The sequence below is a fragment of the Arvicola amphibius genome, chromosome 12 (genome assembly GCF_903992535.2).
Source record: "Arvicola amphibius chromosome 12, mArvAmp1.2, whole genome shotgun sequence".
NCBI lineage: Eukaryota > Metazoa > Chordata > Mammalia > Rodentia > Cricetidae > Arvicola > Arvicola amphibius.
This window is the reverse complement of record NC_052058.2, coordinates 2,677,179-2,705,035: the sequence shown is the minus strand read 5'-3', so window position 1 is coordinate 2,705,035 and position 27,857 is coordinate 2,677,179. Positions and strand designations below refer to the sequence as shown.

General features: G+C 46.7%; 1 protein-coding gene across 3 annotated transcripts in view; it reads right to left on the bottom strand.

The window, feature by feature from the left end:
* The window catches only part of Hhat (hedgehog acyltransferase), a 244,737-nt gene that overhangs the window by 107,802 nt on the left and 109,078 nt on the right, over window positions 1-27,857 (bottom strand). The window lies entirely within an intron of this gene.

Sequence of the window (27,857 nt, the reverse complement as noted above, 5' to 3'; positions counted from 1 at the left end):
CTGGGTAAAAGGCAGAGCTAAGAGACCAATCACTAGCTGCAAAGTGCTTTTCCAACTTCACAAGCTCGTCTCATTTCCTCCTTTATCCTGTATTGTTAGCCGCCTGAATATTAACCAGTCGCACCTCTGAACCTCAAGTTGTTTACAGTGTGCTTAGAGACCCAAGCAAGCCTAAGAATGACTCAGCAGGCATCTGAGGAGTTTCAGATACAAGGGATCGGAGTGTGGCTTCAAGAAGGAGCGGAGACATAAGCTGGGCTGGAATGGGGTAAGAGGCAGGGGAATAAACATGTTTGCCAACTGCACAGAACTTGCAGGTGTAATCAGCACAGGGCAGTCATAAAATGCTCCATCGTGTGGTCCCAGGAATCCTTATTTTAATCCTGGTCAGGCTCCAAACCAATGCTAGTCTAGCAGTAGTGCCTACGTGCTTGTGCTTGGGAGGGGCATCAGCATGTGGTCACTGCGTGGTCCCCAAAACAGCAAGGAGAATCAGAATCTGCACGTGCCAGGAATGTTAAGCCTCAGCCGGGCGCCCATCCCCCGCTTCTGTATCCATCTGCCTCACCAGACACACTATGACTCAGTTCCCCCTCCTTGTCTCTGGCTTGGGTCTTGGTTGCTCTTCATTAATTCATTGATTCATTCATTCATTCATTCAAAAAACTTATCCTTATGATCACCACAACCCAGCTCACTGAAGCACGCCACCTTCTCCTGTCTGCCCAGCATGGACTTCTAGGCCACTACAGACACCAAGCAGTTCCCAGCTGCTTGCTTGGCCTTGATGATATGGCCCCTTTTCCAGGTGTTCGCTGACATGTTTCCCCAGTCTCCTGCTTGGTGCCCATGTGCATGCACAGAAGACAGAATGGAAGTGCTTTGAAGACAAAAGAAACTCAGGAAGACCTGAGACTTCTGAGACAAGCATGAGATGAGAGCCCAGAACCTACAGCTGTCTCCTCGGCATCTTCTCCAGAATATTCTGAGGCTCAGTTTCATGTAAACACTACATTTCCATACAGTGGTCTACACCCAGCCTGAATAAGTATCTCATATTTGGGCTGCTGATCCTGAGGCTTGGAAGCCACTCTGCTGAGGTAAGCCACCTCCATGACTTGGCTCACATTGGGTAGAGTGAGTGGGTCTCCATTGGGCAGGCCTTAGGGATCATACAATGACCTCTTCGCTTCCTTACTGCCCCCCTGAGGGAGGTAACCTCTTGCTGCCACAGCTATAAGCCAAGGCTGTCACTATGCCTTCCCCACCATGTTGGACTGTGTCCTCTCGGACCATGAGACAGAACTAACGCTTCCTCCTTCAAGTTGTTCCTGTTGGGAATTCTGCCAGCAACAAGGGTAAATGACAGAGAACTATGAAATTTAGTTATGTATATTACATTCTGACCACCCTGAGGATTCCTGGCCACTAAGCCATCTGCCACCATGCGGGAGTCCACAGTGACCTCAGCTCCAATCAACATGGTTCTTGCTACCAAAGCCACCTAGCTCTCGGCTCCCCTCCTACCCTCAAGTCCTCACTGTAAAGTCCAGTGACCTGGACATTCAGCGTGGCTGCTGGGACACCCGTCCTCCTAGTACCCCCTTCAGGTGGAAGACTCAGACACTTCTCATAGTTACTGCCCAACTACTTTGTGCATCTCTGTGCTGTATCTGTACCATCCAGGCTGTGTACACTTCCCACATCAAGGAAACACACAGTTAATCCTGTATGTGAAGGCAAACAGAAGCCCCATGCTGTGAATAAACAGACAAAGCCTTGGCTCCCTAGTTGATCCCTTAGGACCCTCCCTGTCTGGCCTGGCCTCACATCACATGGCTTCACTGGACCTTGTTTTCCCAAACCCATATGCACCTCTCCATCTCTAGACCTCTGCATCTGTGGCTTCCTCCCAGCAATGCATACCCCTGCATCCACAAACCTGGGGACATCAGTGGCCAGTGTTGACATCCACCCTCGTCACCTCCCTGAAATGCTCCCGGCTTTCCCAGGCTGCACTGGTGGTAATCTTGCTTCTATATGTCTTCTGTCATTGTATCCACAGCCCTCAGCACTCAGTTCACATTCTGACAAGCCTTGGCCACCTGTGTCAAGTGCCAGGGTGTTCCCTTTGCTCAGCAGACATGGGGAGAAGGCCAGCTGGATCTGCTGGTTGAATTGCTGAGGAATTAGGGTGGGTGAGAACAAGTCCAATCTAAGAAGCAGCTAGTCTGAGCCAAGAGGAGGAGGAAAGGAACAGAGCACACACATGAACTGGGCACACGGCATGAACTGGGCACACGGCATGAACTAGGCACACGGCATGAACTGGGCACACGGCATGAACTGGGCACACGGCATGAACTGGGCACACGGGATGAACTGGGCACACGGGATGAACTGGGCACACGGCATGAACTGGGTGCAAGGCATGAACTGAGTACATGGCACGAACTGGGCACATGGCATGACCTGAGCACACGGCAAGAACTGAGCACACGGCATGAACTGAGCACATGGCATGAAGTGAGCACATGGCACGACCTGAGCACACGACATGACCTGAGCACAGAGCATGAACTGGGTGCAAGGCATGAACTGGGCACACGGCATGACCTGAGCACACAGCATGAACTGGGTGCAAGGCAAGAACTGAGTACATGGCACGAACTGGGCACATGGCACGACCTGAGCACACGGCATGACCTGAGCACACGGCATAAACTGAGCACACGACATGAACTAGGTGCACGGCATGAACTGAGTGCACAGCATGAACTGAGCACATGACATGAGCTGAGCACACGGCATGAATTGAGCACACACATGAACTGAGTGCACAGCATGAACTGAATACACAGCATGAACTGGGCACACAGCATCCTCGCACCCTCAGATGAACACTGGGAGGAGCCTATGAAGGGGCAGGCAAATGTTTACCTTGCAAAGCAAAGCACACACAGTCTGCACTGCACAGACCTTCTGGTCTTTTGATCCACTGGGACTTGAGTTTTGTGCACGGGGTTGGTAGAGATCTATTTGCATTCTTCTATATGCCGACAACCCATTAAGCCAGCACCATTTGTTGAAGTTTATTTCATTTTTCCAAAGTATAATTTTGGCTTCTTTGTCACAAATCAGGTATCCATAGGTGGATTTATGTCAGGTTCTTCAATTTGATTCCATTGGTTCACCTGTCTCTTTTTATGCCAATATCATGCTGTTTTTAATACTAAAGCTCTGTATTGTCAATAAGACAAAATGGTAATCTACAGAATGGAAAAGATTTTCACCGACCAACATCTGACAGAGGACTGATCTCTAAAATATAAAAAAAAAACCTAAGAAACTAAACATTAAAAACAAATAATCCACTTTAAAAATCGGGCACAGAGATAAACAGAGTATTCTCAACAGAAGAATCTCAAATGTCCAATAAACACTTAAAGAATTGTTCAACATCCTTAGCCATTAGGGAAATGTAAATCAAAACAACTCTGAGACTCCATCTTACATCTGTCAGAATAGCTAAGATCAAAAACACTAATGACAATTTATGCTAGAAAGGATGTGGAGCAAGGGGAACACTCCTCCAGTGCTGGTGGGATGAAAACTTTAGAAATAAATATGGCAGTTTCTCAGAAAATTGGGCATCAATCTACCTCAAGATCTAGCTATAACACTCTGGGACATACATCCAAAGGATGCTCAATCATTCCACAAAGACACTTGCTCAACTATGTTCATAGCAGCATTATTCATAATAGCCAAAACCAAGAAATTACCTAGATACCACCCCTCAACCAAAGAATAGATAAAGAAAATGTGGTACATTTACATAATGTAGTATTTACTCAGCTGTTACAAACAATAACATCAGGAGATTTGAAGGCAAATAGATGTAAATAGAAAAAAATCATCCTGAGTGAGGTAACGCAGACCTGGAAAGACAAACATGTGTTCACTCATAAATGAATATTAACTATAAAGTAAAGGGTATCCATGCTAAAATCTAACCCCAAGAAGCTAGGTAGTAAGGAGGACCCAAAGAGGGACACATGGATTTCCCTGGGAAGCAGAAATAGAAGAGATCTCCTGGGTTCACCAAGGACTGGAGGGGATGGGAAAACAAGGGATCAGGTTGGGGGTCGATAGAACAGGGAAGTAATGAAAGAGGCATCTTGGTGTGGGGGGCATTTTGGGTTATGTAGAAACCTGGTGCAAGGGAAACTCCCAAAATCTACAACAATGACCCCAGATAAGACCCATAGCAATAGTGGATACATAGCCTGAACTGGCCGAATCCTGTGATTAGATTAGTGACTACCCTCACAGAGTCTTCATCCGGTGACTGAGGGAAAGAAATGCAGAGATCCACAGCCGTGCACTGGGTAGAACTTGGGGAATCTTATTGAAGAGAAGGAGAAATGATTGAATTAGCCAGGTGGGCCAAGGTCATCACAAGGGCACTCACAGAAACATAGGAACTCACAGACTCTAGACAGACAGTTAGGGAGCCTGCATGAGGCTGACCCAGGCTCTCTACTTCTGTGTGGCAATTGTGTAGCTTGATCTACTTGTGGGACTCCCGCTTTGACTGGCTTCCAGGGACGTATTCTTCATATTGGGTTGTGTTGCCCAGCCTTAATACGAGCGGGGGGGGGGGGGGGGGGGAGGAAACTTAGTCCTACCTCAACTTGATATGCCATGCTTTGTAGACACCCATGGGAGACCTGCACCTTTCTGGACAGAAACAGAGGAGGAGTGGATTGGGGGGGATAGGGGAAGGGGGGAGGAGGGAACGGGAAGAGAGGAGGGAGGGGAAACTAAGGTTGCGATGTAAAATAAATGGATAAATTTAATTAATAATGTTCTAAAAATAGGAAAAAAAATGAGTCATAAGAGATGTCCTAAGCAGATGCAGGATGGGGAATGTATAGTGCCTGGTGGGTAGGAAGGGTTAGGGAGGCTCAGCCAGGAAGAGGCTCACAGGCAGCTCAGGAATGTCTCCTTGGGATGGAGAAGACAGTGCAGTGGTGTCGTGCTTGCCTCACAAACGTGAGGATAAAAGTTCCTGACACCAGAATTCACAAAGTGTGGGGCAGCCGTGGAATTCACCTGTAATCCCAGCCTCTAAGGTAGAGATGATCCTCAGAGGCAGTTGGCTAGCAAGGTCAATCATATGGGAGAGCTCTGGATTGGGCTGAGAGCCCTGCACCTGTGAGTAAGATGGAAGAGTGGCAGACAGTGGCAGACAAGGATCCCTGACTCCCATCTTGGGCCTCCACATGTGTGTGCACCCACACACACGCAAAACATGTATATACAAAACGTACACCGCGTGCACGCACGCATGCTGGAAATGGAAAGAATCATGTCTTCATCCACAGGGCACCTAGAGAGCAACAGTGCGGTGTCAAAATCACCAGTTTTTAAGTCCATTCTCCTGAAATCATGGAGAATGGAATAGGAAGGGAACGCGGAGAATACACAAGGTCCAGCCAGATGGAAGCAACTTCTCCCATCAACAAAGACTGGCTCTTACGGCCATCTTTCCAACAATTTTTATTAATCAACCATTGCATGCAGAAAGAATTAAGACACCCCACTATGGTCATGTCAGCTGACTCACAATACAGTAACCACAGTGTGGTGCGGGACAATTCTGTATTCTGTCAATTATGTTTTAAATAAACGCTTATTGGCCAGTAGGCAGGCAGGAAGTATAGGCAGGACAACCAGACAGGCAGTAGAGGCAGGGCAATGAGAACAGGAGAATTCTGGGAAGAAGGAAGTTCTTCCTACAGTCCTGTCCAGACACCAAAGAAGCAGGATGTGACCTGCCCCGCTGAAAAAGGTACCAGGCCATGTGGCTAACATAGATAAGAATAATGGGCTAATATACGTTATAAGAGCTAATACAAAGCCTGAGCTAATGGGCCAATCAGTTTATAACTTCCGGAGACCTCTGTGTGATTTTCTTTGGGGCCAAATGGCTGTGGGACCTGGTGTAAGGACAGAAAACAGGCAGGACAGAAAACCTCAGACAACAGAATGGTGCCCACGTGGACAACTGCATCCACATAAAACCTGACAGTTCCTCATTTACAAAACCCTCACACCCTCCCCACTGGACTCAATGGAAGATCTGGGAAGAAAGTCAGTTAGTACCTAAGCCTGCCAGGCTCTTGGTCTCAGAGTTTACATTTTCTAGGTCTTAGTCCCTAAGCTTACTAAGTTCTTAGTGCCTAGGCTTTCTAGATTCCTTAGTCACTGCATCTGCTAGGTCTAAGCACCCACACTTGCTCGCTACTGTGGCTCTCCTGAGAAACGTCACTCACGTCATCTCTGATTATTTTAAACAAAGCTTATTTTCACTAGCAAGCACTACTTCCTGAAACAAACACAGAGTATACACATCTATGCAGTACACACCGTGTGTGTATACTGTACACATAGCATGTGTATATGTGTGAAGAAACCTCCAGCTACCTGTCCCACTAAGGAAAACCACACTGGTGATTTGGCATAGCCCACTATCTCCCTGGGCAACAGGGTCCATGTTCACAGGTTTCCACATCCGATGTTAGACAAGACTGCAATTATAATTCTAATGATACCTGGGAGAGAGTCTGCTCTAGAACATCTTTTATGATTACAGGATTATTATTACTTAAATTAGGACTAACGAGCCCCGACAACAGTCTTTACTGCTCCGCTTTCTCCAGATGCCTCTGTGTGCTGCTGTATTATTAGAACCGCTAAGTTGACAGAGCGGTCTCTAGCTGATCAGTCAGTGACAAATGAGAGTCCCATAGAGCAAGCCGACACCCCAACAATTCACAATAGGGTTTGTAATTTTTAATTTACTCCAACAATTTCCCAGTTACAGGTTGCTTCCTAAGTCTGTTGTGGCCTGAGAAACACTTACCCAAAAAAATCTTTCCTCCGCTGGTAGGGACAGGTGTCTCCTCACATCTGGGAGGATTCATCTTAAGGGCATGAGACAGAATTCAAATAATGATGGGGGTTTGGGGTAACTAGGAAGAAACCGAGACAGCCACTCTGCTCCCTCTCTGGCTTTTCTGCTTCTTTCAGGCCCCTGTACTTTCTCTGCTGTCTGAGATCAGCTGCCTTTGCCCTCTCTACGTTCCTGCCTCTCCCAGAATCTTAGTTTGTGTTCTGTTTAACTTACGGTTCCCGTGGCTTCCTTTCCCAAGTCTCACCCCAACCATGGCATCTTCTCAGTCCAAAATCTTTGAAGAAGAATCTAGCTGGCCAAACCCCTCTCATTTGGCAGACCTTAAGTCATGGCAACATCTGAGTGATACCCACAGCTAGATCTGTCAGTAGGACTGGAGATGGCAATGCAGAGCTGGGGCACATCCTGTAGCAAAAGCCTCACTGCCCTGGTCCTGATGATTCTCTAATAAAAGGGCTCAGAGTGGGCACCCCACAGGGTTTCCAGCAAAGGCTTTCTACGGATTCACATATTCAAACATTTCTGTAAAAGATGACCGTGTGCCCATGGGTGCAGCATTGGCTTGGATGCTATGGGGTAACCAACTGCTTTTTAAAAAAAAGTAATACCCACTCCACAGGAGGAAACACATGTCAGGTACTATAAATCTGGCCAAAACCTAATGTTTGGGAGCTTGTAGTCTCTAGCAATGAACCCACTACTACTATTTTGCTAAACAGAAATAATATTTTATTTTACTGTTCTCTAAATTCATATCTCTCTATCCAAAGATGAGCACAGCTTCAGACCTCATCAGAGAAGTTTCTTTGTGGTGCATGGGGGTTAATTCAGAAATTCATACTGGTCTAAGTGAAGAAAGCAAACACCCGTGGAGTGCTCAGTCACATGGATATCCTATGTGACACCTCCTGCCTCCAAGGCTCAGGAATCACTGCATAAGCGGGAGCAGAGGGACTGTCATAGACAGGGGTCTGGGAGGACTGCGGTAAAACAGTGTCTTCCGACATGACAGGACAGGCCACCGCACCATGAACTTACAACACGCGGCTGCCTGTTTAAGACTGTGCGAGATCAAACCAGTCATCATTCCAGCATGGTGAAGGGAGGAACTCAAGAGTTCCCACTCCCCGCTGTTGATGGATGACTGGGAAAGGAGCATCAGTTTGATCTAAGGGTGTGGCCCCTGGAAGGTCAACCACGCTCAGTGGGTAGATCCACATGCATTAGTATTTGGGCAGCACAAACATAGTGAGTTAAGGGAGGGGGGTGAGAGAGGATGACATGAAGTTGGAAGGGACCTCAGGGTGTCCCTGAGAGGAGTTAGGAGAAGAGAGCAAATATAATCAAAATAAATTACATGCAAGTATGAAATCCTTTAAAAAATCAAAACATTATATTTTTTAAGGACTCTCTTCCAGGTGAGTCTAAGCTGTATCACATGGATGGTTGAAGCTAACCAGCATGGACAGCCTCTCACGTAAGGAAGCCATCTGTCTAAAATGTCATCAGTGACAAAGCCGGGGGGGACTCCATGTCACAGCAAACATCCAACTTACTGACCCCCTATAGAGCAACTCTTTGGCAGGTGTCTTTGCTAGTCTCTCGATTACTAGGTACATGAACTTGCTATTAATTCAGATACATGAATCTTCACGCTTGAACGAGAAGAGATGGTTCCCTCCTCTGAGGGCGGGGAGTGTCTCCCATGGCAGGCGGGCAGCTCAGCCAGAGAATGAAGAATATAGTCAGCAGCAGGGAGATGCCCAAAGCTCCCTCCCTGGCTCCCCAGCCCCCTCACACATGTGCGTGCATGCATGCGCGCGCGCGCGCGCACACACACACACACACACACACACACACACAATGTTGAGGTGGTGCTGGGCCTAGTGTGTCTGAACTGTTCAGCTGCATACAAGCAGGCTGTTTGCCCAGTAGGGATGTGGACAGAAGGGGCACAGCCCATCTGATAAAATGGCCGGTGTAGACTATGGAACTCCACACACCAGGGACAGTTGTGGAAAACGGCTCAGAAAGTGACAGGCATCCAGGGGTCTAGGCTGTGTAAGGGGGTGGGAAGTGGTAAGACCTGGGTGACAGAATGGGCACCAGCACCCCAGAACATGCCTTTAGGCAGTTCACAGACTCTAGAGGAGTGCTGGGCGCTAGTAACATCCAGGAAAACGTCTGTGACCTGAGACGCCCATGCCCGTGACCCTGTCCCCACACGGGTAGCGCTCTGGTGGGGGAGCAGGCTACTGGATGAGTAATCACCACAGTAAACTGCAGCACCCAGGCTGCTTCAGGCTGTAATTTGGAGCTCGGGGTCATGCTATGGCTTTAACCATCAGCGTGTGTGTTCCAATGGTCTCTGCTGTTGGCTTAGTATGTTATTCCTGTCTGTCTGATGCTTCGCTACTCACAGGAATTCTCCCACGTTCCAAATTCTGAACCTCTTACTTTTTCTCCCTGAGCAGAAGATCTGCCTATACCTCCTGACTGTCCAGCTTTTTATTATACAAATCCAGTGTCCTACGCAGGCAAGGTAAAACAGCAGCACATTACATAACTAAACAAATGCAACACACTCTTGCAAGTTAAACAAATAATCCACAACATTTCTCCCTTTTGTCTAAATAAAAAGAAAGGTTTTAACTTTACCATAGTAATGCTATATACAAAAAAAATTATTAAGAATCACATTTACAATGCCCAGCCCATTTTCATTTAGCAAATTCAGCGAAACTACTCCATTATCTATCCTATCCTGATGAATTGTGTACCTAATTTACTTTCTATCCTATCATGTATTACCAACCCAAAATATTCATTTTAGACTTCAAAACATTTTCTTAGATAAACAACTTAAGCTTTTATGTTTCTCAAACTTATAAACTTTACATCTCTTATATAAGTTTCTTTTCTGAGTTTGGTAACAAGGAAACTATGACTATAACTATCTCATTCTCAACTCCATCAGAGACCTGAGAAGGATATAATATTACCTGAGTAAAAGGAACTGCAGAGCAAGAAACTTCCAAAACTATAGAAATGACAGAGACAGCTGTCTGTCTGGATGGTCACCCAAAGTTCTTCTGCAACATTTGGGGGCACCCATCTTCAGCCTACAGGCCTAGAGTATCTGACAGACTTTTCTGTGAAGCAGGTTTTGTAGAACCCACCCATCTGGTCTTGGCAAAGCTCAGCAGTATTTTTCCTTTGTGCCCTGCTTGTCCAGTGTGTACAGTATACTGTAGCAGTAGAGAAAAGAGCTTCTTGCCCAAATGACTAGATTTGCCAGAACAAAATCAAACTCCAAATGGAGGTTCTTTGATGCCCATCCTCCTTTTTTAAAGTAAATTGGTGCTGCCAGGAGCAGATGTATCTCATGTCATGAAAAGACTTATGTTATTAAAATATCTTAAATGCCCTATTCTATAGGTCTCTCAAGTGTTTAAAGACCATTAATATATCTAAAATATATCTCTGTTTAACCTTGAAGATATATCTAACATAACTACAAGTTTGTTTCTTATAGATGATTAACTACTAACCTGTATTTATTAATTATACATTACATTTTTAAATGAGCTGTATAGGTACAATACCTTAAATAAGAATAGAAACATACATACAGTATAACAAAAATAACCTTAAATTTCTATCAATATACAAACATATCTTGAACAAGAGTATGAACATAACATAAAGTATGTTCTAACAAAAATACCCTTAAATTTTTATCAAAAATCTATGCCAATGTAAAATATTTGAAAAACCATACCCATGTAAAATATTTGAAAATAATAGTTGCTTTTTATCCCATATTCCTGTATCCCCACTAATTGGTGACAAACATTCATAACCCACTGAATGACCAAAAACCACTCACTCCACCTCTTGGGAATGTGGGCACTGTGTTCTCTAGACTGCTTCCTGTTGACTGGGAGTAATGGCATCCCCAGGAGACTCTGAGAAAGTTGAGATAACAATAAAATCCTAAGATAACTAGTTATAACATTTGTTGTCCAGTCTCTACGTAATAGGAAAGTACAAAGCTTATCTAAAGTCCTGGCTAGAATAGTCTGTGAGGCTGAAGCATGTCTCCCAGCAGCCTTGAAGTTGTCCTGAATGCAGAACTCAGAACTCAAAGGAAACCGCAACAGAGGCACTCTGAGAGTCTGTATCACCTGGGCCACCCATTTTCATTGGTGTCTGGACCCCCTTGCTCTGAAAACACACACACTTTCAAAGGTAACATGCATATCTGCATTAACATAAATATGGACTGTGAGTTGTACACAAGCCAGCCAAAGATCAGTTTTTGTTTGTTTGAGCAGATAAAAGACATCTGTCAACTTATAAGTTTGTTTGGATTATATAACCAAACCTCTGTCCATGCCATATGAAAGGATGACATGTAACAATAAGTTATGAGGGTTTTGTGGCCAACAAGATTTATCATGTCTTGTCCAGTCTCAGAGCTGTTCCCATGTCAAGGGAACAGCATATACATTATCTGTCTTGTAGTATTTCTAGGTTTATTTCTTTATGTCTATAGCCATTCCAGGGGGTCTCCCCCAATCAAATCTGGTCTCTATCAATTCTGAAAGAATCCACAGCCTTTCATTTCCTATGGACATAAAAACATAACTTCTCCCCCAAAGCAATACATTTTCTGAACTCAAAAGTTAAAACATCCCTAAAGTATCTAGGCTGGTTTAATTCAGCAGGTTCTTTTACAATCCCATGTCTCTCGGCAACTGTTTGCTCATCAGCATGCAAAAAAAAAAAAAAAAAAATCAGAGTTAACAAAGCACCACATGGGATTCAGACAGAATAGTCTACATCCTATGCAACACCACACAGGATTCAGACAGAATAGTCTACATCCTATGCAACACCACACGGGATTCTGACAGAATAGTCTACATCCTATCCAACACCACACGGGATTCAGACAGAATAGTCTACATCCTATCCAACACCACATGGGATTCAGATAGAATAGTCTACATCCTGGTGTATTTCCCCTATTTATGTGTCTTTTTTTTTCTTTATATTCCTTTACTCTTTCTTTAAAGACTTTACTTAATTATTTTTAAACTATTTATTTTTCCTATGACTGTTTATATCCGTTTTTCTTTTTTCTTAAGCACCTACACACAGTGTAACTTGTTTAAAGGCTTTTCAGTTGGGCCTGTTTTACTGTGTGCCTATAGCATCCCCTGACTGTGTGAGCCAAACCTTAAACTGCTCAGCAGCAGCTAGGCCCTCCTCTGTGGGGCTCTGGAGGTTGGCTCTGCCCCCTCCTCAGTCCAGTCCATGAGAGCCAAGCCAGCTTAGCAGAGTTTAACTGGGACCTGAGTGTAACTGGAAACTATGTTTCACTGAGAGCTGCATTTAACCACCCCAGTTCTAAAGAGTTGTAGCCGCACTGAGGCAGTCATTTTAACTTAGTTTGTTTTTACTTAGCGTTCAAGCTGCTCAGATGCTCTGCTTAACAGCATCACCTCCTAAAGGAGCCATATTATTTTTGTATGTTTGGTTTTGGTTTTGGTTTTTCAGCTTTCTCAGGCCCTATGTGGAAATTCGGGTCCCACGTTGGGTACCAAATATAGTTGTGATTGTTTTGGGGAGGGGACTTCCAACCAGCTCCCAAATAAAGACAGAGATTTATTATTAATTACGAATGCTCAACCTTAGCTTAGGCTTGTCCCACTAGCTCTTTTAACTTAATCTTTCTACTCATCTACATTTTGCCCTGGGGCTTTTTGCCTGTCTTTCATTCTGTATGCTCTACTTTCCTGCTTCCTCTGTATCTAGCTAGCTGGTCCCTGGTCTCTCCTTTTCTTTTTTCTTTTCTTTCTCTCTGGAGCCTAAATTCCTCCTCCTACTTATTCTTCCTGCCCAGAAGTTCTGCCTATACCTCCTCCCTCAATATTGACCATTCAACTTTTTATCAGACCAATCAGGTGCCTTAGGAAGGCAAGGTAAAATAGCAACACATCTTTATATAGTTAAACAAATGCAACACATCTTTACATAGCTAAACAAATATTCCACAACTGTTAGGCTTCATGTGGGCCAACAGAAAGCCAGGATGAGGTCAGGTACCATGCAGGAGCCACAGCTGCCTGCTAAGCAACGTCCCGTGACACACCAGAGTGGCCAGCTAGAGAGCATCCTTAGTGCAGAGCTTGCAGCCAGCCCCCTGCAGAGGCTGTTCTCCACTTCCTGTCAGCCTCATACTCCTAGCTCCCCAAGTGGGTCCCACCCCTCCTATCTGTCTCCCCCAGGGACATGGGAGTCAGTTCGTTTTCTGCATGGTGATATCACACAATGTGGTTGATCAGATTCATTTAAGCTACAGCTTTTCTTTTTATCTTTACTTCATTCTTTTTTTTAGAGTCAAAATTTCTCATCAGCTTAACAAAATTTAGTAAAAAAAAAAAAATATCAAATTCTTGGTTTCCTTCCTAGAAAAAGTCAAGGATATCAGAAGCCCATAAACCCTCTGATTCAATCATTTCCTTAGCTGGACTGCAGGGCCCTCTCAGAGAAGCTCAGTTTAACACAGTGGTGGCATGGCTGGACTCAGTGGTCTGTTTTGCCCTTAACAACACAATGAGAACACTGTGCATAAACGGGAAGCTTCTGTCAATAACTACAGACTCTCCCAGTGACAGAAGCCCTCCTCCAGACAAGCCAGGGAGCAGTGCCTAGGAATGGAGTCTTTTCAGACATGCCTGCTGCCCTTGGAGTGACAGTCCCTGATTGCGGCCACTGAAGCAGCCATGCGCATGTGACTGCTGAAGCCACAGAGCCGCTGAAGGCACAGCCAGGCTTCTTGATGCCACCCACCTCTGCCTCATCCGACCACCGTTCCTGGTCCTGTTGAAACCCACACTGTGGGAACCCTGGGGGTGGGGGTGAGAAGAGAGGCTCTAGCGGTCATCACTGAGGGCATCTATCTTCTTAGGGAGAAGTCCCTGTCTATCGGATCCAACTCTTGGTGCCAGAACAGAAAACAGATCCAGCTCCGCTTCTCCGGTGCCAAGGATGGCTCTGTGGCCTGTCACTTCAGTAGCTACTTTTCTTTTTTAATTATTATTTAAATGCTTTTCATACAATATATTTTGATCACTTTCTTTACCCTGCCCCAATGACTCTCAGCTCCTACCACACAGGATCATGTCTTCTCTCTCCAGAAAGAAAGAAAAACAACTATAACAGCAAAACATCAAAACAGACAAGCTAAAAAGAAGAAAATTAATGAGACAAAAATTACCAAAACTAAAAGTGCCCCTCCCACTCCCCCCCCCCAAAAAAAAAACAAAAACCAAGAAACAAACAAAAGACGTGGAGGACATTTTGTATCGGCCAACTATTTCTGGGCATGAAGCCTCTCCAGCAGTGTGGTTGGAATCCAGAGACACTTCAACTAGAGAAAATTGGTTTTCCCTTTCCCACCAGGTATCTATTGCAAACAGCTTCTGGGCTGGAGATGGGGCTTTGTGTCACTCCCCTCCCAGTGCTGGCATTTCTAGATAACTGAGTCTGATCCTGGAAGCCAGGGCCTGTTAGACAGGAAGATGACAAGCTTCAGGGGGAAAGGACCCAACCAACAAGATTAAAAATAGTAGTAACATTGGCAATAAACAGCCCAGATAGTTTGACTCAGCAAATGAAAGTCAGACCAACGACCCACTGGTTGATTGAACCACAGCCTTAAGTCAATCCCCCATAATGCCCACCACCTTCTTCCCTCTGCCTCCTATAACCAGTACGGAAGGAAGACTCGGAGGAAGGCATGTCTAACAGGCTTATCTTTCTGGTTAGGCCATGCATGCTTGTTTTCCTCTTTAACTACTGTGTGGAACATTCTAGAAGCCCCTATCATTCTATCCCACCACTGGCCTTCATGGTACTCTGCCTGTAGCCAGACTGCAGTAGAGAAGGCAGCTCAGGCCTAGGGCCTGGAGAGGACCACGGTTCTGGGTTGCTCGGGTGCTAACGAGAACGTGTCCACGGGGGTCAGGTTGTAAAAACCCTACAGTGGCAGAATCAGAGCACAGAGAGACTTTTACACTGTAAAACACTTTTCAGTGAGTGCCAGAAACCTACAAACCAGAAGTCACATGTCCAAGAACAAAGACGGCCTAGAAAAGCCAACCTAGACTCTCTGGCCTGCGAGCCTCGGGTGAGAGCATAAATACCACAGGGCAGAGATGAGCGGGATTAAGCCCTCTCCCCAGCACCTGGCAACCCTAGCGCAAAGGGAGATAATGCATGTTTGCATCTCATTCCCACAGAACCATTGCCTGTGCAATCAGACGAGCTTCCTCAGCTAAATGCTTTCCAGCTCATTATTCTGCTTAAAATGATTTAAAAGTTCAGAAATAATTACCTATTTTAATTTCCAAAATGGATTTCACCGCAATCGGCTCAGTATTAACACATACAGACTGAACTCGGTGAAACAGACTGACTGTGAGTAACCTTTCAATTAGAGACAGATGCCAGAGGCGCTCAGGTTCTGAGTGGTTCTCTTTCAAACGGCCTGGTCACACGTGAAGTCGGTCCCTGGGCTAATTGCTCTTTCTTTCTTTCTATTGTTGCTTTACTCTGTAGGTCTGACCTGCCATTGGGATCCTCCTGGGTGCATCCAGGAGCCCTGCTTGGCATGCAGAACGTACTCAGGACTCTCTTTTCCACAGAGCCCACCGGCCCCGTCACTGACTAGTCTTTGCACTGACTGAGTGGGAGCCGAAGTCCACAGGACATGGCTCGCTATGGTCAAATGCGCCAGACATGGCTGAGTGTCTATGCGGAGTCAGAGCCTGTGAGAAGACTTCCTGTCCTAGAAGCAGGTGACAGTGTGGACTGATGGGTAGGGGACCAACAGCAGAAGCCATCACTTAGGGAACCATTTTGGGTACTCGTGTACTTTCCCAGATTTTGCTGTTATCTGCGAGGTGGTGTGCACATGTCACCCCAGTGGTTGGGGAAGTAGAGGCATTGTCATGGGAACAGCTGAGCGAGGCCCAGTACAGAGGGGGAGGGAAGAAGGGAAGGGCAGCTGACAAAGGCTATTTGAGGGGTCATATGGAAACCTACTACAGTACAAGCATCTTTAAAAAATAGTATATATATATATGAGATGTATATGTATTTATATATTTAGCATATATTACATATGAGAAAAATGTAAACAGAGTCACCAAATAACAGAGGAGACAAAGCCCCAACTAGACATTTCCCACCACCGAGTAAAACCTCCTCTGCTGGGAACAGGTTACATCTACTTGAGTTGCTGGCCAATAGGGCCCCGTGCAAACCCTCAAACAGTTCAAATCATTTCCACGGTATTGGCGGCTCTCCACAACAGAAGGCAAGACCCTATTGCTGAAGACAACGCTTACATATCTCACTGAGCCAGAGAAGTTGATCCGGAGCCTAACTCCAGCCTTCACTGACTAGTGTTCATGGTACTGGAAAGTACTCTGCACGCTACCAGAGGAGAAAGGTAAATATCAACCCAGATACAAACCCTTACATCTACAATTGTGACCCCCTGCATGATATGATATATAAAGTGTCACAAATGTTGTGCGAGTAACCAACACTATCCGGTTGTATTTAAGGCCACTTCGAGATGGAACCCACGCCTAGGGTAGCCAAGAACCTGAGACTAGATAGGCCATGGACCTGTGGGAAAACCAGATATTATCGTTCTGCCAAAAGAACATAGCAATAAAATGACTCCTAACACCACTGTAATTATACTCTTTAAGATGCCTACACCCGTCCATCTCAGAACTCAGCCATCATGAGAGAAGCTTCCTCTTGCAGTAGTGGGAACTAACACTGAGACCTACAACTAGACAGTGTGCAGAGCATGAGAAATCCTGGAACACAACCCTAGATGAGATGTTTTCATCAACCCCTCTCCTCAGGGCTCAGGGTACAGAAGAGAAGGCAGAAAGTTTGCAAGCGTCAGGGGGAATGGATGGCACCAAAGAAGCAGCGTCTTCCAGACACAACAGAGCCTGGACACGTGTTAACTCACAGAGACTGTGGGAGCATGCACAGGGCATGGACACTTGTTAACTCATAGAGACTGTGAGAACGTGCACAGGGCCTGCACACGTGTTAACTCACAGAGACTGTGGGAGCATGCACAGAGCCTAGACACGTGTTAACTCACAGAGACTGTGGGAGCATGCACAGGGCCTGGACACGTGTGAACTCAGAGACTGTGGGAGCATGCACAGGGCCTAGACACATGTTAACTCAGACTGTGGGAGCATGCACAGGGCCTGCACACGTGTTAACTCACAGAGACTGTGGGAGCATGCACAGGGCTGGGCAAGTGTTAACTCACAGAGACTATGGGAGCATGCACAGAGCCTAGACACATGTTAATGCACAGAGACTGTGGGAGCATGCACAGGGCCTGCACATGTGTTAAGTCAGAGACTGTGGAAGCATGCACAGAACCTGGACACGAGTTAATTCACAGACTGTGGGAGCATGCACAGAGCCTAGACACGTGTTAACCCACAGAGACTGTGGGAGCGTGCACAGGGCCTGCACCGGTTCAAGCCAGATGGGGCCCTAACATGGAAAGGGGAAAACACACACACACTCCCATCCCTAACCAAGGCACTGTCTCCAACTGACAACAGCTCATGAAGGAAAATTAGCTTTTCCAAGGGAGTCTCACTGACTATGTGACCCACACTTAAGGGCAGGCTCCATGCCTAGCAGTAGATGGCCAACATGAAATGAACTCAAATGTAAGTTTTTGGAGACTTTTTGTTTAGGCATTTTTTTAAAAATAAAACACCATACGGGTCTTTTCTTGTATATCATGGTTTCCAGTTTTGTTGTTTTTATGGGGTTTATGTATGTGTCTGTCTGTCTGTCATCTGTTTGTGTTTCTTATGCTTTGTTTCTTTGGCTTGTTTGTTTGTTCATTTTGTTTAATTCTTCTTTTAATTTGCCTCTTCGTTTTCCTAAGAGGGAGGGAGGGAGGGAGAGAGAGAGAGGAGAGAGAGGGGAAAGAAAGGAGAGAGAGAGAGGAGAGAGAGGGGGGAGAGAGAAAAGGCATGGAGTTGGAAGGGTGGAGACATGGGGGAGGATCTGGAGAGAAGATGAAGAGGGGAAACCATGATCAAATATATTATATAAAAAATAATTGCGCCGGGCGGTGGTGGCGCACGCCTTTAATCCCAGCACTCGGGAGGCAGAGGCAGGCGGATCTCTGTGAGTTCGAGACCAGCCTGGTCTACAAGAGCTAGCTCCAGGACAGGCTCTAAAGCTGCAGAAAAACCCTGTCTCAAAAAACCAAAAAAAAAAAAAATAATAATAATTGCAATTAAAAGTGGGAAGCAGAGACAAAAGTATCAAGAGTTCAAGGCCAGCCTCAGCTACATAGTGAGTTCCAGGCTATCTTGGGTTACAGGAAACCTTGTCTCACACAAACAAAACCACCCCAAAGCTTGGCATGACACAGCAAAACCAAAGTTCGACCTGTACATGGTACTCTGAGGATTCAAGCAGAGTTCTTCGACCCTACCTGGTAGGCTCTTCCCCTTTCCGAAGCTTGCATCAGTCTCCACTCCTAAGCTGGCCTCACCTCTCTCTTAAACACTGTGGGGACAGTTCAAGCCCACAGTCTCTGTACAGGCTAAGGAGCCGCCACATCTTTGGTTTGACAAATACTTCTGAATACCGATATTCTAGAGTGACAGAAACCACTTACCTGTCATAGTTCATATATGATTGGAACAAGAAGTTTTATCAGCCCACATTCGCTTCTCTAATATGTTAACACATTGTTCCACAAAAGCCTCTGATGCCAAAGTTTACTCGTGGAACGTGCTAGATGACAAAAATCCATTGCCTGTTATCTGTGGACCCAGTAGAGGCACGTGCTTATCTAAGACGCACAGAAATCACTGTTGTCCCACACTCTGGTGTGATCACCGTCCTCCCACACCTAAACACTGTCCTTTCAGACTCCAGTGTGAGCACCATCCTCCCAACACCCTGGTGTGAACACTATCCTCCTAGATCCCAGTGTAAGCACTATCCTCCCAGACTCCACCATAAACACCATCCTACCACACCCTGGTGTGAACACCATCTTCCCAGTCCCCAGTATAAACACTTCCCTCTTGTCCCCAATGTGAATACCATCCTCCTAGATTCCAGTGTGAACACCATCCACCCACACCCTGGTATAAACACTGTCCTCCCAAACTCTAGTGTGAACACAACACAAAGCAAGGATCGCTGTGGTCACCACTCAAGCTCAGGCAAACTGAGATAGTGTGTTCCCCTTCCGCATCATGAAGACTTAGCAGTTCCCCCATCCCCCCCCTCACACACAGATACACGAGAGAGAGAGAGAGAGAGAGAGAGAGAGAGAGAGAGAGAGAGAGAGAGAGAGAGCGCTCCCTTTTGTCAAATGACCTGTACCATTCAAGGCAAATGCTGGCACTTACTAAGATACTTCCTAGGAACTCGCTATAACTTTTCAATTGTGCTCACACTATCATGAGAATTGTTACTATTTTTCCTCCTGCTCTGGACAAAGCTGCATGAAGAGTGATTTGCCCATCTCTGTTATAAAGACTATCATAGTTTGCATGCAATTTTCCAGAGCTGGAGCTTTTCCAAGTTTGTCTGTCTTGTAATTCAACAGAGACCACGCAGCCCCCTTCAGCACCAAGCGGCTGGAAGAACAGAGCGGCTCGCTGCACTACCTCATGGATATATGAAGAGCAGAGCAGCCCGCTGCACTACCTCATGGATATATGCATAACCACACATTATCCAGGAGCCTTTAGCTAAAGGCAACAGGATCTACTCAGGCCAACAAAAAGCAAAACAGGGTGTGGGGGAGCATAAGCTCACAGAACATCTGGGTGAGGATGAGCAGCAGCTGTGAGATAATTATTCTGCCAGATGGCTCCAGTAGACCCAGTCCTGAGCAAAGCTCCCATGAGCACTTGGGCTCCTACCACAGACCCCTGCCCCCATGCTTGTCACATCAAAGCTCTGTGTCTCTTCATTCCTAGGTCCCTGGGACACCATCATGGGTCTTAGGACTCTTTTGAATTGAAAGCACCTTTGTTCTTCCCACCATGGGGCTTTGAATATGCTTTCCCTATACCAGTCACCCCAAAGTCCTTGTGGACCCCCCCAAAGGCCTGCCCCAGCCCCAGCTCCATCCCTTGGCCAGTGTCCTGTGACATAGACAGCTGGACCTTCACAGTCACTTGACAAAGTGGGAACAAGACATGAAGATGTTTGTCGGAGAACAGAGGGCATGTCCTGAGACGGCTGGGAGAGCTGTTAGCAGCATCTGCAAATGGCAGGTGCATACATGATGTGAAGGCAAGGCACTCATTAGAGCCAGCTTTGTGTGTGCTTTTAAAAGCATTTCACCCAGCTTTCCTATGAGTGGATGGAAGGAAACCCTGGAAATAAGGAAGAAACTGCAGGTAAGATTCACACCAGAGGACACTAAGTGTCCCCGACAGAATGAAAAAGACAGGGTGGATGTGAATAACATTTTATGGGAGAAACGGCACAACTACAGATAAAATGGGGTAGGAGTTTGTGACGGTGGTCACTGTGATATGATCTAGAATCACCCAGGAGACAAATGTTGGGGTAGGTCTGAGAGGAAATTCCTGGGTAGATAACCAACCCCCTCGCTATGAGCTGCACCATGCCCTAGACTGGGGGCTTGGACTGAATAAAAGGGAGAATGAGCTGAGCCAGCATTTGTCTGTCTGCTTCCTGACTGTGGATACAAGGTGACATGTGACAGCCGTCGGTCTCTAGCTCCTGCAGCCATGACTTAACCTGCCAGGATGGACTCTATCTCCTCAGACCACGAGATAAAATAGGCCCTTTCCTAGGTGGCTTCTGTCAAGCATTTTGCCAGGGCAACAAGAAAAGTTAACTATATAAAATGGAAAGGATTTTCTAAAATAATTCCAAGGTGCAGCTTTGGTGTGCGCTCCTGAGTTGAGAGTTGTTGATCAGGAGAAGAATGAGGTTGCTGGGGAAGATGGGAGTTTCTGTGTGCGACAAGCCTGTGACTCTTTAGCGGTTGCTCAGGATTTTAACGGCTGCTGCACAGGAACAGAGCCTCAGCGTCTCTGGGGGGAGTAGAAGGCCGCTTTGTCACCTGAGCCTGAGAGCACCATCAGTGATGACGAGAGGACAGGCAGTAGCTGCCGGGGCTACAGAGTACTTAAAATACAGCTTCACACCTGAGCTTCTGAGCTTGTCCTGCTAAGAGAGGAACCGTCAGCCCAGCATCCACCTGTGACCAGATGTGGAAGAAGCCCACCCCGACACCAGGCACTTGACTAATTTCTAGGACCCAGCCTCTAATTCAGTTCTGAAACTAGACACCCAGAAATAGTGAGTACCCACAGGCTCAGGACTTGGCCTCACAGGGCAGTCCCTACCCCAGATGCTGTAGACAGGCCGCTGCCTGTTTTACCAGTGATTCTGAGTGACCAGCTAAACACTGCCAATTCCCAAGATACCCGCAGATGTCCGGCTGATTATCCAAGATGATTCACAAAAGCTGAGAAGTCCTTACATACCTTTACTGGTTCACTGTAAGGCTAGCAGGAAGGGCTCACAGAGAAATCACAGCAGGAGGGGCTGGGAACTGCTAAGCCTTTTCTGGGTACTCCACCTTCCAGGTACCCCTCACAGTGCCCAGTCTTATCTTCTCAACCTGGAACCCCCTGAACCCTTTTCCTTTGGGCTTTCATGCAAGTGTCACAGCTGCCACGAACAACAAAATCCTCCCTTTTCTTCCTACTAGGCTTGGGGGTGGAGGTGACAAGATAAGGCTGAATGGCCCAGCCCTCTACACTAATGGCTGGTTCCCCTGGCAACCAGTCCCCATCCCGAGGCTGTCTGTGGGTCTCTTAAGCTTTGCCTCATTAGAATAAGAGAAGCTTCTAAGGAATTCAGAAGCAGAGTCCTACTCCTGCCTCACAGGGAGTTATAGAGGTCTTAGCAGATCCCTGTAGGGACTGAGCTCAAAGACAAAACCTCAGAACAAAGGTCTTCCTGGTGCCCGCGTCTTCAAAGGCTTTAAGGACTCTGTGCTAGAAACCAGGGGCAGAAACCAAATATCTATTCCATATTCTATCACAATATCATGGTAACTTCACTTAATTGTAATGAACTTGAATAGCCACGTGAAATTAAGAGCCAGCATACTGGCTGGCACAGATCTGGACAGATGCTAATATTAGATGCGCCAACACCACTCACCAGGGGCCGATCAGAAGGGACCTTACAGTTTATCTGACAGAAGTCTCTCGTTTCACAAATAAGAAAATTCAGGCCTGAGTAGAAGTGACTTGCATAGAAACCGCAGCAGCAAAGAGATGTCAGGCAGCCCCGAGCCCTGGGCTCTGTGCCTGACCTCATGCCCTTTCCATCTCACAGGAAGTTTTTTGTGCTGATGCAAAAAATAGCTGCAATTTGGTTTAATTCTGGTGTGTGGAATCGATGCAGCTGATGGGCGAAGCCTGCCGTAGATCGTGCGCTCCCCCTGCTGAGCATCGTCTCCCCTGCCCATCAGGTAAGCAACTATCTTAGCTTTCTTCGCTATAAATAATAGAATGTACTCTGGTTAAACCTCAAACGGAGCTCATTAAGAGCCCCAGAAGCTTGCGCAACCTCCAAGAGCACCCACAAACAGCTAGGAGGCTATGCAGTCAGGAGCTGCTCACAGATCACCCTGCCACAGCTCAACGGTGCCCTTCCAGGTAGAGCCAGTGGGTCCCCATCACAGGGGCTGAATGTGGGGCTCCAGCCCAGCACCTCTATCTCTTAATAAAGTGGGTGTCACCCTTGCCCCTCGGGCTGCACACTGGGTCCCACGTCCACCCACACATGACTGAGCAAAGATCTGTGGCGAGCAGAAAGGCAGAACGTGTCTGGCTTCTGCCTTACACTGCGATCCTCTGAAGACAGAGAGAGCCTCAGACACAGTAAGGCAATTAAGAGAAGGTGACAAAGGTGGCACTCAACCAACAAACAAGCCATCTGCACTGGCCCGGGGCCCCACTGACAGCCCTACTTGTTAAGAGAATCCCCCACTCATGCCTTCACACAAAAAGCACCTCAGTATTGCAGGTACTTCTATTAACATAGCAGGAGCTATTTTTAACTTATTAGCAGATACATTTTATCTTCAGCAATGGCTACTTATAGAATTGGATATGGGCTCAACAGAGGATGTCGACTCCCAGAATGTAAAATGTTTCTTTTGGTTTGTGCTACTTTTAATCTATATTTTCTAATTAACAAATCCAAATACAGTACAGGCCTAAAGAGAGAACCAAAGCAAAACTCTAGCAATACTTTCCTCAAAGGGAACAGTGGCAGAGAAGGAGGGAGCATCGGGTCACAGAATCATCTAGGAATCAAAATTACTGACATGGGGTTCATGATCAAGATCCTTCCACGCAACAAAGGGATGAAAAGCATTTCAGGACATTTAGAGTGCCTGAGCCTGGAACCAGAAAGGCAGTCCCTTGCTGTGGAATAATCCTTCTGCATCCTGTGTGAATATATGTCACTGTGATTGGCTTACTAAACAAGCTGACTGGCCAATAGCTGAACAGAATAAAGTTAGGTGGGAAAGCCTAACTGAGAATAATGGCATGAGGAAGGGCGGAATCAGGAGTCGCCAGTCAGAGGCAAAGGGAGCAGGAGATGAATGTGCTGTGCTAATCAAGGTATCACCATGTGGCAGATTATAAATAGGGAATATGGGTTAACCTAAAATGTAAGAGCTAGTTTAGTTAGTAATAAGCCTAAGCTATTGGCCAAGCATCTACAATTAAAATAAGCCTCTGTGTGGTAATTTGGAAGCAGCTCCTGGGATGGTATGCCTACAGTCTCTGGCACTAACTGTGATGGAACTTGGGAAGGGACTCTGCTCCTGATAAAAATGAGAGAAGACACAAGACACCAGGCAAAGATTGAGGGCAAGCCAGAAGTAAATGGGCTTCTGGCAGCTCAGGGAAGAAACCAGGCCCATGTATTCAGGCCTCTAGAAACTCCAGCATGGCTGACATCCAAGGTGAGAGGCCAGGTAGACACCCCAGCGCCAGCTCCTGGGAAGAACACAGAACTTCTCACAAAGTCTGTCAGACTGACTTCGGAAAAATGGATGTCCACTTAGGCCCCTCCCTACTTGAACACCCTTCACCTCCATAGCTCCTCTGGCATTTATTGCTCCTAGTTGTTTTGAAACAGAATCTCCCCCACATAGACCAGGTCAACCTTAAACTTATTATCCCCCTGCCTCAGCATTAAGAATGTTGGGATCACAGGCATGCCCCATTGGACTGAATGTGGCATTTAGAGTGGTTCCCTAAACCTTATCACTCTGGCCATACTTTCTTCTCCCTGGCCAGCGCAGACTCCATGTTCCCCCACCCTGCAGTCCCAGGGTTCTCTTCAATTCCTCCAGTGTGGGGTGACCTCCCCTTTGCCTGGAGCAGTTGAGTTCAGACCACCTCCTGGTTTTATGTCCTCCTTGCCCATCTCACAACCTAGAGCTCCACTGCCCCAGAGAGGCCTCACTGCCATCCTGAAAAAGCCAGTGCTCAGGCCTGTGCCCTCCAACACATCAGTTACAGTGCTTGCTTGCTATAGATTCCCCATTTTCAAGTTTTTATTGGTATAAAAAACCTCACGTGAGATCTACCCTCTCAACAGACTCCCGAGCTTAAAGCACAGGGCTGTTAACTAAAAGTCCTTTGGTTGCAAAGCAGATCTCTAGAATTCATTCATCTTGTGGTACTGAGCATTCTACCTGCTGGCTGGAACCAGGAAGCTCTGGCTTCGGCCAGCCCTGGCAACCACTGTCCACTGTCTGCTTCTGTGAGTGTAATTCATTTCTCCATATTGAACCACACGGCATGTACTCGTTGCTGAGTGTTTGCTGTGTGGAACAGAACTAAGAGGGGCCACTGCCTGTCTTGTCTCAGCACTTCACATGGCTATACAAATAATAAGTAATCAGAAAGCAAATGATTACTTAACACTTTTATAGTTCTTTAAACTAAAATTGATTCAAATGGTTTTGAGGGACTTGTAGCTATTGGGCACTGTGGGGGCTGGGGACTACACAGATAAGTGAAACCTCACTCACTGTCTAGGAGGATACGTGACATGTATGCACGCACGCACACACACGCACACGTGCACACACACACACACCTATATTTAAAAGTATAAATTCCACACATCCCTGAGCACAAAAGTCACACAGGCATTTGCACAGGCTGCTGCTCCCCCCAGCTCTGCAGGAACAGAGCGTAGGGTCTAAGGTGCGCTGGGGGACTCTGTGGTCAGAAAGTTTTGTAATCAGTGCCCACAAGGACTTGGAGAGAGGCTGCATGCAGGAGACATCTAGAGATGAGTTGGAGTTGGACAGGACAGACACACAACAGTGACTCTGCTTCTGCAGGTGAAGACAAAACCAGTCTTTGCAAGTCCCACAGCTTCCAGGCACAGTGTTGAGGGATTTGCAAACAGCCTGCCCCCAGTGTTCTCAGTGAGATGCAGGACTGCCCCCACCAAATGCCACAAGCAGGCAATGCTCTAGCTCCTTATACGAAATGGTGTAGTGTTTGCACATGGCCCATGCACACCCACACTGCGTGTCCCCTTTGCCTGTGCTGAGCACTGACCCAGAGAGCTGCAAAGATGTAAATGCTGTTTTAATAAGACCATGCTCTACACCATTATTTAAAAACATTTACTAACACTTAAAAAAGAAGGTGTTACATTTGCAAAGTAAAAGGGAAATTAAATCTTCAGTAACTAAGCGAGTGTTTTCCCTCTGAGTTGTCATATCCAGGTGTGTTTAAGAAATACATATGAGGTCAGGCAGTAGTGGCACACACCTTTAGTCCCTGCAGAGGCAGGTGGATCTCTGTGAGTTCAAGGCCAGCCTGGTCTACAAGAGCTAGTTCCAGGACAGACTCCAAAGCTACACAGAGAAACCTATTTTCAAAAACCAAAAAAGAAAGAAAAAAAAGAATGTGTGTGTGTGTGTGTGTGTGTGTGTGTGTGCAATGTCTTTCACCTCTGTGTGTGTTTACAAAAATATATGCGTGGCTTTCACCTCTCATTACCCCCAGATCTTACCCCAGGGATGAATCCCCACCTTTCTGCTTAACCTCCCTCTCAGTTTCCAGCTGAGAACCCAAAGGAATCTCAAGGGACCTCTGAATATGGCCAAAACTCAGCTCACTGGTTGCTGTTTCCCTTCTTCTCAGGGAGTCCTTTACTTGACCACCTGACTTCTTAAACATGCAAGGGAGCCTCTTCCAGACACTCTGGACATCACACAATCCCAAACAAACTTGCAATGATGGCAAGCAGATATCTTCATCAACACCATGAACACAACAAACTACAGAAGTTCCCTTTGTAACTGACACTCTCTACCTTAAAAGGGGCGGAACTGTTATGGGCACAGTGACATACACCTGTAGTCCCAGGTATTCAGTAGGTCAAGAGGATCACTTGAGCCCAGGGTCTCAAGGCCAGCCTGGGCAAAGCAGCAAGGCCAATGTTTATGGCGCTACTTTGAGCTTGTGACAAAGCAAGCCTCAGACATCACCGTGACTCTGAGTTCAAGCCCCAGTTTGTTTTTTGAGTCCTAGTCTTAAGCTTAAGAACTAAAAACATGAACCAGTAAGGCACGCAGGGTCAGCGATGGAAATCCAGAGGCAGGGGATGCTGCATTGCTTGGTTAAACAGCCCTTGTCCCTTCAATAATTTAAGACACCCATGCACAGTGCAAAGGCTGGGGCGAAAAAAAAAAAAAAAAAAGACAGAATAAGAAGTAAACAGCCATCTGGTCTACCTTCCCTCTATCTTAACAAATCACATTCTGGAAAGGGGAAGTGTGTTTTCATACAAATGTCTGCACTTGTATGGGATTGAATCTGCACTAAAGACCATGCTATAAGCAGAATCTATCCACATAGAAGATGAACATCTCTATTTTTGTTAGTTGTGATCAACATCCTGACCAAAACAACACAGAAAAGGGAGGGGCTTGCTTGGCTTACAATTCCAGCTCAGAGTCCTTCATGGAGGGGAAGTCAAGGCAGGAACTCACAAGGCAGTTAGTCACATCATACCCACAGCAAAGAGCAGAGAGAATAAAGCCAGCCGTGTTTGATCACCTCCAGAATGGTGCTGCCCTCAATGAACTGGGTCTTCCTACATCAATTAACAGTGAGTCAGCTCCCCTCCCCCACCCACTCCCACCCTGTCTCTGTCCTCACCCCCACCCCTTGCACCCATCCCAGTCCCATACCCTAACCCCCACCTGAATCCATTCCCAACGCTATCCCCAATCTCCAACCCCAACCCCCAACCCTGACCACATCTGGATCCCACCCCTACCCCTGCCCCCATCCCAGCCTCATTCCTCGACCCCCAACCCTGACCTAGCCTGGATCCTGGCCACACCAATGTCCCAGCCTCATCCCCCAACTCTCAATCTGACCCCATTCCCAACCCTGTCCATGACCTTCAACCCCAACCCTGACCCAACCTGGATCCCATCCCTACCCCCATTCCCTTGACCCTAACCCCCACCCCAATCCCAGCCACAGCCCCCAACGCTTGACTTGATCCCATTCCAAACCGTGTTCCTGACCTTCAACCCCCCACACCCAAACTGGATCCCATCCCCATCCCTGCCCCCACCCCCACCCATCCCAGCCACAAACCCTTGATCTGACCCCATTCCCGACCCTGTCCCTGAACCACAACCCTGACCCGA